The sequence below is a fragment of the Carlito syrichta genome, unplaced genomic scaffold, assembly GCF_000164805.1.
Source record: "Carlito syrichta isolate Samal-C Ts95f unplaced genomic scaffold, Tarsius_syrichta-2.0.1 Scaffold309724, whole genome shotgun sequence".
Classification (NCBI taxonomy): Eukaryota; Metazoa; Chordata; class Mammalia; order Primates; family Tarsiidae; genus Carlito; species Carlito syrichta.
This window is the reverse complement of record NW_007253820.1, coordinates 132,295-145,116: the sequence shown is the minus strand read 5'-3', so window position 1 is coordinate 145,116 and position 12,822 is coordinate 132,295. Positions and strand designations below refer to the sequence as shown.

Below are 12,822 nucleotides of genomic sequence, written 5' to 3'. Positions count from 1 at the left end.
TCAGTTTTCATGTTTCAACTCTAGCTGCTTTAATACAACAGCTCCTCTCCCTGTTTTTATATGCAGCTTTTAATCTTATGGCGGTTTAGAAACCAGGACACTAAACCTGTTACCAAACATGTAAAAATAAGAATAAATTAGCACTGTGCAAGGATTTAAGACTGACAATGCTTTTTCCTCTTGTTTTTTAATTGGGCTCTGGAAAAAGGAGGCTGTTAGATAAATAAGCTATTAAATGGATAGCTGTATATTATAATACATTTATACTTACATGGAACCATTTATATTTTAAAATAGTCAGTAACAGAACTTTTTCACAGGGCAATGGTTACAGGAAAAATAAACTCCAAACATGGCACCCATGCCAGGGAAAGATCAGAAGCTGTAGAACTTTAGATTAACAAGAAGAAAGAGGTGCCAGCAAGAGCCTGGAGTAGGAGGGAAAACTGAAGCTAGTCAGTGTGAAGTCAAAGAACACTATGTTGGGGCCAGACTCCTCTCTGCATCCTCACAGAGGGAAGAACAGAATGTCTGTTATTAAACATAGTACAAAAAAGAGGCCTATATCATTGGTCAAGAGGTGCAGTAAGATAACGGGAAAACTGGAATGACCATGGCCTCATAAGATATGAGGTTACAGCCTTTTCTCTAGCATTTGGGGGGGTGGGGTGGAAAGGGGCCAGGCAGAGAAGCTAGGACCAAAAAAACAATAGCCTTCCTCTTCTAAGATGACAGTAGGGATGAAGGTAATGTGTCGATGGAAACAGTGAGTGCCAACTCATGCTGGAATGGGCTCTTGAAAATTGCTTTACTGTCTATGCCAGCAGTGGTGTTGCGTCCAGAGTTCATGAGTGCACTTAAACTTGCACTCTGCAATTCACACACTGCCAATTGTGGCTCCTAATGCTGCCTAGCTTTGGTTACAGGTGTCCTGGAATCCTTTACTTTGTAGAAAGATTGAGCTATGGGTAGGGTCTACAAAAAAAAGGAAGAAAAGTGCATGGGAGAAAGTTTACAGTACACATTTCCAAAAGGAAACCCTCCTTTTTACTTCTAGGGAGTAGGGTGGCAAACAGGTCAAGAACTGAGATGCTCAGACATTGCTATGGTTTAGATGTCTGATTCCCTCCAAACCTTTTGTTGAAATTTGACTCCCAATATTGGAGGTGGGACCTAATGGGAGATGTTTGGTAGCTAGGGGCTGATCCTTCATGAAGAGAGTAATATCCTTGCTGGAGGGCAGTAGAAAAAGTGAGCAAATTCTCACTGTAATAGTTCACCACTATTAAAAAGAGTTTAACACTCTTTTTAATAGGCTGTTAAAAAGAGCTTGGCACCTCTCTCACCCCTCTCTCTTGCTTTCTCTCTTGCCATGTGATCTTTGCACATGCTAGCTCCCTTTTGCCTTCTGCCATGCGTGGAAGGAAGCAGCCTGAGGCCCTCACCAGATGCAAACCTAGTCCTGACCTTTTCCAGACATCAGAACTGTGAGCTAAATAAATCTTTTTTTATTTATAAATTACTTCACCCCAGTTATTCCTTTATAGCAACATAACATGGACTAAGACAGATGATTATGCTTTCTTCTCAGTTTCTTATTTCATTCATGCTGCTTTACAATTCAGAGTTTTCCAACTTGCATTTCTCATTTGATTCTCTAAAATATCCCTGCATGGCTTGTGTACACACAATAGACATGTGGGGATACAGGGAGGCATTCCAATTCTACAAATAGGAAAATGAAGATTGTCCAAGGCCATATGTTGAGAAAGAAGATAAAAACACAGGTTTTTCAACTTCAATTCAGCTCTCCAGGTCTTATCTTGTGCTGACCCAAGTGTTTATGAAATCTCATGTTATAGATGTTTTTCTCTCCTTCTAGTTACCTTTAGCCTATGCCTCTGCCTGCTTGAAGGTTCTTCCTTTGAGCCTATTAGCACCGTCATTAGAAATACCACTGCTAGCCGGGCTCGGTGGCTCAGCCTATAATCTCACGCCTTTGGGAGGCTGAGGTGAGTGGATTGCCAGGTTCGAGACCCACCTGGGCAACTTGGTGAGACCTCATCTCTACAATAAATCAAAAAATCAGCCGGGCGTGGTGGTGCATGCCTGTAATTCCCGCTACTTGGAAGGCTGAGGCGGAAGGATCGCCGGAGCCCAGCAGGTCAAGGCTGCGGTGGCCGGGAGCAGCCACTGCACTCCAGTCTGGGCGACAGAGTGAGAATACAACTCAAAAAAAAAAAAAAAGAAATACCACTGCTTTGTTCCACTGCTCAAAGGGAAGCCTAACTCCTACCTGCCCTACTGTACCTCTCAACTGAATCTTCCTGCATCCCTAAGTTTGTTTATTTTCTTGAACTTTATAATTGAAGTCAGTATCACAGAGAGATTAGCAGCCCAAGTTAAGCCTGCCAAGTCAGGAAGAATAATGGTATCTACAGTTAGACTGATGTGGGTTTCTAACATCAGCCTTATGGATTCCCAGGTATAAACCTGGGCAAAATATTTTAGCTTTCTGAGATTCAATTTCCTCATCTATGAAATGGGGTTTTAGAGCAGGGTGTGATAGTACACACCAATAATCCCAGCTACTTGAGAGGATCACTTGAACCTAGGTGCTCAAGATCAGTTTGGGCAGTACTGCAAGACCTGTCTCAAAAAAACAAAAAAAACTCAAACAACAACAAACAAAAAATCAAAAACAAGCACAAAAACCCTCCAAAACCACATACACAAATGTTTAGATTAAATGAGAGCCATAACACAAAAAGTTCTTAACATGTTGATTTTCCTTCCCTTCTCATCATCTGTGGTCTTCCCTCTAGGCTTTCCCTGTCATCCTCTTCATATTGCCCTATTCTATCACTCCATCCTCACCCTTATTCAGAATCACATTTTACAGGATTGAGGAAACTACAGGATTTCCTGAAGTTGATCAGTGAGCTTAGTAAGTCCCAGCAGAAAATAAAGTCAGAAAAGTCTCTAAGGGTTGTTAAGATCATGTAAAAGAGCTTGTGGGAGGACAGGTATAAGCTGCCAAGCCCCAGGATATTCCCCAGCAGAAAGTAGTTGACAGAAGCAAGAAGGAAGCAAGCCTGCTCTGCCTTATTCATAGCAAATGATCCTAGACATTCTTGTGGCAGTCCGGGAGAGCAATCTCAACCTCCCTCCCAGTTCAAGAGGTTACCTGTGCCAACATTCAATCTCTTAGACATGGAGTAGGACAGTAACTACCTGTAAGTTATCTGTTCTAAAGGTAAAAATAATCCCCAAACTAGTTACCCAATATCTTGGCTCAAGCTTTCCCAGAGTTTTCCCAAGCACCCTTACTCACCAGTGCCAAGGCTAAACCTAGCCAGCTATTTCCTCCTTTGGGTTACAGAGTCAGCACCAGCTACCTCTGGGAATAGGGCTCACCTATAACAGATAAGAGAGAAGTGTGTCAGGGGTTCTGTTAAGAACAGGCATGAACTTAGTGTAGTGTGGACATGAAGAGTTCCTGCTTTCGTACATTTTGCATCCAAGCAAAGGACAGGGTAATTACAATTTTAAGCTTGTTATTTCAAGTAGTGCTGAGAAATATAAGGAAAAATAAAGCAGGGAAAGGGAAGAAAGAATTACAAGGGATAAGAGTGAAATCTATTTTAGATTAAATGGCCAGGGAAGGCCTCTCTAAAGGGTTAACATCTCTACCTGAATGAAGAGAGAGGGTAAGGCATACAAAGACCTGAGGGTAAGGCATACAAAGACCTGAGAGAAGAGTGTTCCAAAGAATAGCTAGTGCAAAGGCCCTGTGGCAATAACAGTTTGGCAAGAATAAGCTTGGTATGTTTAAGGGCCAATATAGCTAAAATGGAGTGACAGGGAGAATAAAGTACTTACAAGAGACACATGGAGGAATTTGTTCTCTATTTTACAAATGAGAAAACTAAAAGCTCAGAGGTTAGGCAACTTGCCAATATCAAAGTAAGTCAGTGGTCAAGCTGGGAGTGGAACTCAGGTCTTTTGAGTTAACTCTGTCTCATTTGTGGGGCGGGTACCTCCAGGCTGAGACAAACTTTCAAGCACTCTGAGATTGACTTCAGATTTCTGTGCTCACCCCTCCTCCTCTATTAGGTGAAGATGATGAAGAACAGAGAAATCCCTCTACGTTCCCAGGACTGTGGGGTAAAGGTGACTCTGAAATAAGAATAGTAGCATATACCAGCACTGTTGTAAACCTTTCATTTGTATTAACTCATTTTATTTTTTTAAGGTTTTCTTTTAAACTTTAAAGATGTGGGGTACAATTCAGGATTAGGTGCATAAGTGGTCACTGTACAGGTAAAGTTTGGGCCTCTCTTTGGTCCCCACTTCTCCTGGTTTGGATCAGTTATGCTTATTGACGTGTGTGTCCCCCACCCCAGCAGCTTCCTGCTACTGCCAATCCCTTTCTTACAGCATTATGATAAATGTTCAGGATCTGCTTATGAGTGAGAACATGTGGTACTCAGTTCTTTGTTTCTGTGATAGGTCACTGAGTATTATAGAAACAATAGAATCCAAGTTGCTGTGAAGTCTATAATTTTGTCCTTCTTTGTGTCTACATAATATTCCATCATGTATGTGTAACACTTTTTTTAAAAATCTAGTCTATTTTTGATGGGCAGCACAGTTGGTTCCATGTTTTTGCTACTGTGAATAATGCTGCAATAAACATGTTTGTGCAGGTATCTTTTTTATAGAATGATTCTTCTGAGTATATTCCCAGAAGGGGCATTGCTGGGTCATAGGAAGGTTGATTTTTAGATCTTTTAGGAATCGCCACACTGTTTCCACAGAGGTTGTACTACTTTACTCTCTTACCATTGGTGTAGAAGCATTCCCTTTACTTTATATCCTCTCCAGCATCTGTTGTTTTTTGAGTTATTGATGAAGGTCATTCTGACTAGAGTTAGGTAGTATCTCAGTGTGGTTTTAATTTGCATTTATTTGATGATTAGCGAAGCTGAGCATTTTTTCATGTATCTGTTGGATGCTCATGTCTTCTTTTGAGAAGTGTCTCTTCATAAATAATCTTTTGCCCACTTTTTAATAGGGCTTTTATTTTTTTCCTTTCAGCACATTTGAGTTCCTTGTACATCCTAGATGTTAGGCCTTTGTCAGTTATAAAGTTGGCAAATATTTTTTCCCATTCTGTGGGTTGTCTCCCGCTCTCTTCATGTTTTTGCTCTTAAGAAGCTTTTCAGTTTGATGGGGTCCCACCTGTCTATCTTATCTCTTATCGTATGGGCATTTGGGGTTTTGGTCAGGAGTTGGTTGCCTATTCCAATTTCCGTAGGGTTGTCTCTTGCGTTTTCTAAGATTCTTATAGTTTGAGGTTTTATGTTTAGGTCTTTGATCCATTTAGAGTGGATTTTTGTGTATGGTGATATGTAAAGGTCCTGTTTCAATTTTTCGCATGTGGTCAGCCAGTTTCCCCAGCACCATTTACTGAATCGGTTCTCCTCCCCTCAGTGGTTTTTGATTAGTGAGGCTGAGCATTTTTTCATGTATCTGTTGGATGCTCATGTCTTCTTTTGAGAAGTGTCTCTTCATAAATAATGATGAGCTGGTTGAGAAATTGAGGCTTTGCTTCCAGAATCTTTGTTCTGTTCCATTGGTGTGCATGCCTGTTCTCGTACCAATACCAGGCTGTTTTGATTATTGTAGTCTTATAAAAATGTTTAAAGTCTGGAAGTGTGATAACTCCCACTTTGTTTCTTTTGCTAATGATTGTTTTGGCTATTCATGGTCATTTATGTTACCATATGAATTTCTGTATTGTCACTTCCAGGTCTGAGAAGAAGATGTTGGCAATTTAATGGGTATTGTGTTGAATGTGTAGATTGCCTTGGGTAGGATGGACATCTTGACAATGTTGATTCTTCCAATCCATAAGCATAGAATATTTTTCTATTTGTTTGTGTGTTCTTGGATTTCTTTGAGCAGTGTTTTGTAGTTTTTGTTGTAAAGGACTTTCACTTCTCTGGCTAGGAAGATGCAGTTGAATACCCTTGATTTCCTACTCTTGTCTGATTGCTCTAGCTAGGACATCCAACATTATGTTGAACAGGAGGGGTGAGAGTGGGCAATTCTATCTTGTTCTGGCTTTCAGGGGAAATGCTTCCAATTTCTGTCGGTTTAGCAATATGTTGGCTGTGGGTTTACCATAAATGGCTCTTACTATTTTGAGATATTAACTCATTTCATCTTTACAACAATCTTGTAAGATTGATGCTATTCTTTTACTAATGAGGGAACTGAGGCACAGAGAAGTTAAGTAAATTTGCCCAAGTCACACAGCTAATAGAGCCCAACTTACAGAGCTAACAGATGGTGGAGCTAGGATTTGAACTTAGAAAGTCCAACTCCCAGAGCTTGTCCTCTTAACCACATTACCATACCACTTTTCAAAAACAGAAGATGGCAGAAAACACGTTCTCAAATTCTAGTTGACGTGGCTCAGAGGCCCCTACTCATTTACACTCAAGCCTGACATCCTCTCCATTTACTGTCCAGGGTTTTTTCTGAATACAAGTTGAATGATTCCCGAGTCCTTCAGCCAGGTGGTTCCAGAGCCTCCTCTAATCTCTAGCTACTGTGATCTTAAAGCTATGATGATAACAACAACCATTTAATAGGCATTTACTTCATACTTGCATATAGACTAGTTACTGGTCTAAGCACTATTTTATTTCAAAAGATAGCATTAGAGTTACTCTAAGTCATGAGTAGAGAGATCTGTCAGAGGCCTGGAACAAAGCAACAAACACATGGAACAAGGATCTTTATAACTCCAGGTCAAAAGACAAAGCCAGGGCACTAGGGGATGGGTGGTAAGGGATTGGATTACCAGCACCTCCAATTCAACAAGTCAACAAACTGAACTCATCTTCTATTTCCCATCCTCCATGGTTCAGCAATTAGTATATCCATTCTCTCAAGTACTCAGACTCCATACGTTCATGCGCTCAACCTCTCCTTCTCTCCCTCCCCATTCCCACAAATGCCAAACCCATGTGGTTTTTTTCCCCTAAGAACTCTATATCCAAACTGTTTTTCTTTATTCCCTATTGTGTTAACTTTCTTTTGGTTCAAGATCATACTTTCTCTTGACTGCACTGCTGAACTATTTCTTAAAACTTATTGACATTATAAGGACAGACTGTTATAGTAGTCTTTCCCCTGTTTTCTCTTTCACTAGTCTCCCATTACTCTCCTGCTTCAATCTACTGGACCCATATTGCCAGACTAATGGTCCTAATGCCATTCCTCTGCTCAAAAAAATATCATGGCTCCCAATCATCTCAGCCTTGCTTTTTAGGTATGCCATAATCTGCCTTACCTCTATTGTGGGCTTTCTAGCTCCCATACTTTTGTCCATGCTGCTGTCTCACTGGAATGCCCTTCTTTATTTGCATATATCCAAATTCTTTTTTTTTTTTGAGTCAGAGTCTCTGTCACCCAGGCTGGAGTACAGTGGCACATTCCCGGCCACTGCAGCCTCGACCTGCTGGGCTTTGGCGAGCCTTCCACCTCAACCTTCCAAGGAGCTAGAACTACAGGCACACACCACCATGCCCAGTTAATTTTTGATTTATTGTAGAGATGAGGTCTTGCCAAGTTGCCCAGGCTGGTCTCAAACCCATGGACTCAAGCAATCCTCTCACCTCAGCCTCCCAAAGTGCTAAGATTAAAGGCATGAGCCACCATGCCCAGTCCCAAACTCTTCTTAATCTTCAAGGCCTTGACATTATCCTGAACCCTTTTCTCGCTATTCTTTCTCTGCCATGTTCTTGAAACAATTCTGTCTTGTGGCTATATTCAGTTATGGCCTCACCAACTAAGGCCTCAAGAATATAGTTCCCCCCTGCTGCTTTCTTCCTTATAGAGATTCCTACTGCTTATGAAGAGTGGAAATCAGTTCTAAGATTTCTGTTTCCATTCCTCCTACTCTTATCTATAGTCTGGATCTATCCCCTAGCAAGAGAGCTGAGCTCTAATCTGCACCTCAGATTCTTCCTCTGCAAGACAAGGATACAAGTCCCATACTGTCAATACAGGGATTTTGTGAGAATCAGATCAATCAATTTGTCATAACAGGTGAGGAAAGGGGGTGAGTTAGGATGAGAGACTCCAAGTCAGGTCTTTAACAGCTCCTTCTGTCGGCTAAAAAACACTGAGTGCGTAAATGAGCCTTCTATTCAATCAGTCAAAACATATTTCCAGATACTGGTCTTATTGGGTACATAGCTCTGAGTTAGGGGTTATGCAGGATGCAGGGATGATTGAGAAGAGTTCTTATCCTTAGGCACTTTGCGCTGAGGGTAGGCCTATATCAACTTCCCTGAAAGGACTACTAAGAACATTAGGCAGGATCTGAAAGTTCAAAGACTATTATGTACGGTGGGATGGGGAGCAAAAAACCCACTAGAATTATTTTTTTAGAAGGCAGGCCCCTTATAGTACAGGCTCCCCTGCCTAGGTAAGTGATGTAGGAACCCATCAGCATCAGTGTACCTAACATTGTTGTAAGAGGCTGCATACAGTTTCAGTGAATTGGTTTTTGGAGATTCTTTCAATGTGTTTGCCCATTTCAAGATGGTGATTTACAAGCACACCTGCCTACAACTCACTGAGTGTTCAGCAGTTTTTGATAAAAAAAAAAAAAAACAACAGCATGACCCCCATCCCCCACCCTTCCTATTCACCTGATCTCACCCCAAGCAACTTTTTTTTGGTTTCTCCAGATGGAAAAAACCCTCAAAGAGAAATGTTTTGCTGATGTGGAAGAAGTGGAAAACAGCAGAAGCATTAAAAGGCATCAAAACTGTTTTGGTTCAAAAACTGTTTTGAGGAGTGGAAAAAGTATCTCAGGAAGTATATTGCATCAAATGGAGAGTACTTTGAAGGTGACTGAAATTTAAACATGTAAGAATACACATTTTTTTTGGTAAATAAATTCCAGGGTTTTTTGGGTTCTCCCCCCCCCCGTATTGTGAAAGCAGAGAAACAAATCTGTCTGATATGGGGTTGCCTCAGTAGCTTTACAGAAGGAGCAAAGACTTAAGCCAGGCCTTGATGCAGGGTGGCAGAGACAAGGGGTGCTACTGTGCTACAAGTTAGGTGTTAAATTGTTAATCCTCATAACACCCTGTGAAATAGGTGATGGCATACCCATTATACAACAACCGAAGTAACCGAAGAGAGGTGAGGTTAACTGTGCCATTCAAGATCAAACAGCTAGCAAGTAGCAGAGTTAGAATTTGAACCTTGGTCTGCTTTACTCCAAAGCCTATGTGCTTTCCCTTTAGGATCTGCCTTACTTCATTAAATAGCAACATGAAAGGAAGACCAGATTTAAAGGTTCATGGTTTGAATGGGGAAAGGAGGTTTGTGGAAGAGCCAGTTTACGCTAACCTCCAACTGACCAATGAGTGGCCTACAACCAAAATAGAATATCAATCAATCAGAACTGCTATGTTTCAATTCCTTATTTGCATGGAGAGAATGGAAAAGAGGCCAGCTCCCTTGTAAAAAGCTCCCTTATACAAAGAACCTCAAACCGCTGGCTCCAGGCAGACAGATCTTCCATCACTGTCCTGCCCCTGCTCCCTTGCAGTGCACTCAGTAAACCTGTCCTTTTCCACTCTGATCTGACTTGGGTGAATTCTTTCACCACCTACAGCTATGGCAGACTAGTTGCTACTCACAACAGGGTTGTTTGCTGCGGCTATGTCATCCTCATAAGACTGATTTTATGGCAGGATTAAGGTCTTATTAACTGTAACAGGTCAAGTGTTTGACACAGAGCCTGGGAGGCAGGTGGTACTAAGTATTTGGGGAACACGTGAGTGAATAAAGGAATAAATAAACACCTGTCCCATGAACCCTTATTATGGGGACTAGAAGTCAAGTCCAAAATCTCAAGCTCCATGTTTTCAGTCTCAGCCCCAGCATTTATATCAATCAACTATATTCTGATCTGTTGGTTGAAGGTACCCTTTTCTCATTTTTGTTTCCACAAGTTAGGGAGACATGAGAGAAAATGCTAAGAAGAGATGTTGGGCAGCGAGCAGAGAAAAGAAAGGGAAAGGAAAGGAGTAAAACAAGAGCAGGCAAGGAAGGAGAAGCCTGGGAAGGGAGAAATGTGTGAGGCCTGGACTTCGGCAAATGTTTCTTTTTTCTTCTGATTCCAGAGCTGCAGTAGGAATTCTTTATAAATATTAAATGAAGGGAACTTGTTTGTCCAAACCCCAGATTAAATCTGTCAGAAGGAGATAATGTGAAGCACTAAATGACAAGATCCTCAGTGCTCCCATCCACAGTCCTCACTACTGTCAGGCCCCAAAGCCCTGCCTGGTTTAGGTTGAAGCCTGCAGAGGTCAGAAGACAGGCAGATTCTTCCTTGTGTACTGCTTCCTTCTTTGTTGGCATTATTCCAGGCTAATTAGCCTGTAGAATATATCCTTCCTTATGGATAAGGGGATACTGACATCCTCCGGACCCTTCCCCACAATTCCCTGATATGAAAGCTTTGTTGAAACACCATCTCTAAGAGGAAGGTGTTTCTCCCTTTCTGCTGAATTCCCCAAATGTGTACGAGTGAATGAGGTGAAGATGTGGAAGAGGCAAGGGGCATTCAGAACTCTGCAGACCCTGGGTCTAGATCTACAGTTCAACTCTCTTTAGGTCTGATCTGCATATCATACACATATATCACTCCTTCTTTCTACATTAGCAGAAAGTACTGGGCAAGAGTCAGAAAACCCAAGTACTAGTTCCAGTTCTGCTTCTAATTCACTGTGTGATCTTGAAAAAATCATTTCACCTTCCTGAACTTTGGTTTTCAGACCTGTAAAATGAAGGTGATTATATCGACTCTCAGGAAATCAAACAAAACTAACAAGAACAGGTTGGTTGTTTCACTCTATGACTAGCTTGATGTGAAAGTGGTAAAGAAGGAAAGAGGGGATGGTCTCTTTTATAAGAGTGGGTTGTACCACCTTTTCAGTTAAAGTGACCTGTTCTGATTGAGAAAATTAGAAAGAGCTGTGACAGACACAGTGTCACTGTCATCAAAGGACAGTCAAGCACCAACCTAGAAAAAATGCAAATACTACTTGCAAGCAAATCCCAGCAGGGACAAGTAGAGAGAAACTAAGAACCGCCAGAAGTCACATCCTGCTCAGGAAAAGTAACAGAAAGGTAATAATGGCCAATTTAGTGATAAAGAGCTCTAAAATCAGAGATATTTGAGTTTGAATACAAGCTCTGCCTCATTAGCTTTGTTATCTTAGGCAAGGTGCTTATTATCTTCTGTGCCTCAGTTTCCTATATTTGTTTTAAAAGGTTGTTTAAAAAATGGGTTACTATGAGAAAGCATGGAAAAACCCTTTACCAGGAGCCTGGCATAAGTGATAAATCAGAAGTAATTTTTAAAAGAGCCTAGGAGAAAGGCTCTCCTATTACCTATTATGTATCATGTCTTATGCCCAAAGCCTTATTCTCATTTTTTCCTATAACCTTTTAAGGTCAGAAGAATTATCCCCATTTTAGAGGCAGATTGTATTCTGTGGACATTCCTCCAGGCAGCCTAGAGACTGCCTAGTTTGAGTTTCATCTATTTAGGGCATGCATTATGTTCTCATACATGGACATGGGTTGGGCTCAGGCCCTAATGTCACCTGTCATTAAGAAACCAACTGTCTTCTAAGTAACAAAGTAACTTATCTAACACCACACAGCTGAGAAGCAGAAGAATTTAGTGGAATCCAGGTCTGCTCCATAGTGTCCTTTCTATTTGTACTTTTTTTTTTTTTAAGATTAGAGAATATAGTTTATTTAGAAAGTAAATTAGGGAAAGAGAGAGAGAGAAAGAGAAGATTCACCTCCCCAAGGTAGGGAAGGGGGCCACAGCGTAAGAAAACATGGCTTGGCCATAGCTCAAAGAGCACATGGCCACACCATAGCTTAGCAAGGCAATGGAACTCTACTTGTACTTTCTCATGACTAAAGATAAGGAACTACCTACATATCAAAGTAGGCACCAATAATACAGTTTTAACAAGCGGACCATATTCTCCCATTTTATACATGGTTTGCACATGTAGGTAAAAAATGAGCAGGGATGGAATCCCTAGAAACAGGAGCATTTATCAAATTGGATATCATACTCTGAAGGTTGAGATATTGCTAAGACAAACAAACAGTCAAGAAGCCAAGAGAGGTGCCCTGGGATGTACTGAAATACCTGATCAAAACACTTTATACTGGTAAGAAATGCAATGATAGGTACACCTTTGCAAGAATCAGCACATATTGTGTCTTGGGTATGTGTACTGTCCTTATTTTGGGGAATTATTTTACTGTACTTTGGCCCAGATGACTACAAGTTAGTCTGAAAAAAAGTGCTCCTTTCTCTTGGGCCAGGCTATTATTTTGGAGCATTCCATCTATAATAGGAAACAGGTTCTACAGGAGGGCTTATAAGGGAACCAGGAATCCACAGTTGGAGGTTAGGGAAAGGAGCCAGGAAACGAATTAAGGAAGATATTATGGAAAGCTTGAGGCCTGAACATCAAAGGGTGGGGAAGAAGTAAAAGGTCTGGTACAAGAGAAAGGGAACGTTTCAGGGATAGAAGAGGAACAATTTTGACAGAAGAGATCATCTCCAATATATGTAAAATAAGTTTTTTTAAATATAGCATGTCCCAGCCGGGCTCGGTGGCTCAGCCTGTTATCCCGCGCCTTTGGGAGGCTGAGGTGAGTGGACTGCCTGAGCCGGCGGGTTCGAGACCC

General features: G+C 41.3%; 1 protein-coding gene across 1 annotated transcript in view; it reads right to left on the bottom strand.

The window, feature by feature from the left end:
* The window catches only part of RALY (RALY heterogeneous nuclear ribonucleoprotein), a 62,204-nt gene that overhangs the window by 46,053 nt on the left and 3,329 nt on the right, over positions 1 to 12,822 (bottom strand). The window contains exon 2 of the mRNA XM_008067620.2: positions 3,335 to 3,417. The gene's annotated coding sequence lies outside the window, so the exon portion shown is untranslated. The remainder of the gene's footprint in view (positions 1 to 3,334; positions 3,418 to 12,822) is intronic.